The 2,981-nt window shown below is 36.9% G+C and overlaps 1 pseudogene; it reads right to left on the bottom strand.

Annotated features, from left to right (window-relative positions):
- Window positions 1–1,118: 1,118 nt before the first annotated feature.
- On the bottom strand, window positions 1,119–2,661 carry LOC149213762 (uncharacterized; annotated as a pseudogene).
- Between the last annotated feature and the right edge of the window lie 320 nt (window positions 2,662–2,981).

Genomic DNA, 2,981 nt, shown 5'->3' with positions numbered 1-2,981 from the left:
TTAATAACACTAGATCTACCTTCATGCAGATCTATCCAATTCACCAGAAATCATAAAAGAATTAACCCTTATCTTCGTGAAATTAGATGATTACTTAGTCCATGCATAAACATTATAGATTTAATAGATTCATGCAACAATTACACATTATTTCATAGAAAGCATATCACTGAGCGATATAGCATAACATAAAAATTATTAACAATAATACTCAAAGGTAAGTGATTTCTTCAAAATCAATCTTTATTCAATTCCAACATTCAATTTACAAACTTCTCTGCCCTGAGCACTCAGCTGCAAGGGTCTGCGCACTTAGTTGTGGACTTGCAAGGCCTCCTGTGCACTCAGCTACAGGAGCCTTCCCCTTTCGCCTAACTACAGGAAGCATAACCTTTCTACCTTGACACTTGCCCAAACAATCTCTGCCTTGACTTATCTTAGTTCTAATTGCCTCTTGTAGACTCTCTATGACTCAAATATATAGTATTTCTAATACAATACCATGGCATGTGGCCCATGGGTGAGTCTCAAAACTAACCTATTACTTACCCAAACAAGGGGTTAAAGCCCCTTTGACTCTTATCCAGTTGCGTACTCCGCATCCACATTTTGCAAAGACTTTACATTCTTTACAAAAATTTTACAAAATTGGGTTAAACTAACCCCAAAACTGACCCTAGGGACCCTATCCCAACATAACATGGTAATATCTTCTCAACTACTTAATACTAATGTAAATAATGGCAACTTGGGTAATGGTGTAGTAGTTTCAGGGTTAGCAACAAATGCACATTCAATGGGTGGCCCTCTAAGTAGTACATGTTCAGATGTGCAAAATTTAAGGGAAATCATTTTAAATGCATCGAATGTTGATTGTATGTCAATGGAAGTTTTTGATCCTCCAGTTAGTTCCCTTGTAGGGCCTAACCCTCATCATCTTAACCCAACAAAATATATCTTCATGTCCTCTATTAATGCAGTGAATAACAACACTGGAAACATAAGTGAAGTTGTGCCATCTAACAATAGAAGACCTAAGTTTCCAATTCTTCCTAATATGAATGTTGGTCTTAGACAAGATATGAATTAGACTATATATAAGACATGCAAAATCATAATCAAGATTTTGGTACAAGATTTTTAACCAACTCCCCATAGTAGGGATCAACTGAGAGTACAAGCAACTGTAGTGGTACATGATTTTTAACCAACTCCCCACAGTAGGGATCAACTGAGTGTACAAGCAACTGTAGTGGTACAGGATTTGATAACCAACTCCCCACAATGGGGATCAATAGACCAACACACCACCCAACAATAATTCTAGTCACAGAGCCGACAATAATATCTAAAACAAGATATCCATAGGGTTTTGGGATAGACCAAACATTCCCATCTTTTCAATCAGAAATTGGAAACGAACTCCACCAAAGTAGAGAGAAAATGCAATAGGAAAAAATAGTGGAATAATGTAATCCATGAGTGACCTAAGCAAATGTCGACCAAAGAATTTTTCAGAGATAGTGAAAACTAGCCACGTTAAAACAAAAATTACTTCCCACCAAATGTCAAAATGCTTCCACCAAGTCTAGTATACAAGTAGACAAGTAATTGTAGCATAAAAGGTGACTTCTCCCCAATGGCTCACCCATTCCTCTTTAGAATCCTTATCAATGTTAGGAATATTATTAGCTAATGAGTCTCTCCAAATTTCCTTTGGCAATAATAATCCAACAAGAGCACTTGGAACAAACATAAGCATTGCCTGGAAAGAAGATGCATACTAGTTCATAGCTAAATTTAACACTATAATTCTCAAGAAGTAAGACACTGGAAGTACAATTACTGCTAAAATTTGCCCCACTACATGCAACACCATACCTTTAAAGATACACCAAAGACCTGTGAGCTAGGAGAGACACATGAAATTGGAAGACATGGAAAATACAAGAGCAAGAAGAATAAAGATCATAGGAAAAACATGTAATATCCCATATATTTTATTTGAATAAATAACCATAAACCATGAAAGATAGTTGAAGAAAATTGGCCGATCCTCTTGGGTGCTATTTTCTGCAACCATGAGATCAACTCTTTCCTAAGAATTTATTAACTAGAAGGAACTTGAAAGTGCTTTCAATAAGCTGATTAAGTTCTCCCCTCGAAATTGTATGCTTCTAGGAAAAAAATTATCTAGCTTGTCATATCTAGTGTGATAGAAATAGCCTCCAATGATGAATATAATATCTAATCCTGGGATATCCCCATAGTCCTCAACAAATATTTGATAATATGTATCTCCAGTAATCAGAGGAAAAATATCTTGTGCTACATTGTGCATCATAAACTGTTGACTTGGTGTAGACCAAAGAAGGCCATGATCTAGGACTGAATTGACAAACTAAATCAAGTACTCCCATGCCAAATTCTTCCACATTTATAAAAGCTTTGATTGTTTCCTTCCATTTACGTTTCTTCATAAATCCATGATAAGCCAACATAAAATCTCTTCTGCACCATTAAAAGGAAAATAATTGGATGAGGTGGCACCCGACCAGAATAAATAATGAGACATAGCACTCCCAACATGGATGCTACAGATGAGCCACACTCACCATCTCCTGGAGAACCCAATGGATTGTCAAAATGATTATTAATGAGAATAGATGGATATCAATGGTAGTGGTAGAGGGACAAGAAGGAAATTTGAGGTCTCTCTTGTGGGGCCATTCAGGGCTTCCTTTTCAACAACTCAGCAAGCTCAAGCTGAAACAAGCTCTGGTCCTGCAAACAGTGGAGAGATTGTTTTTAGCAGACTAGATGAGGGAAATGATGTTCAGGGGAACAACTTAGCTACTGTGAGGGCAGAGGATGATGGTGATACTCTTATGTTTGAAGAAAGAGAGGGAGACTTAGACTGATGGTTTGTAACTTATATCAGGCAACTACGGCTAGCTGGAGTTCAACTATTTTAAAGGTAT

The sequence above is a fragment of the Pinus tabuliformis genome, chromosome 1_1 (assembly GCF_031772625.1).
Source record: "Pinus tabuliformis cultivar Carrire ecotype Pingquan chromosome 1_1, CPIR1, whole genome shotgun sequence".
Lineage (NCBI taxonomy): Eukaryota > Viridiplantae > Streptophyta > Pinopsida > Pinales > Pinaceae > Pinus > Pinus tabuliformis.
This window is presented reverse-complemented; position numbering and strand designations above follow the sequence as displayed.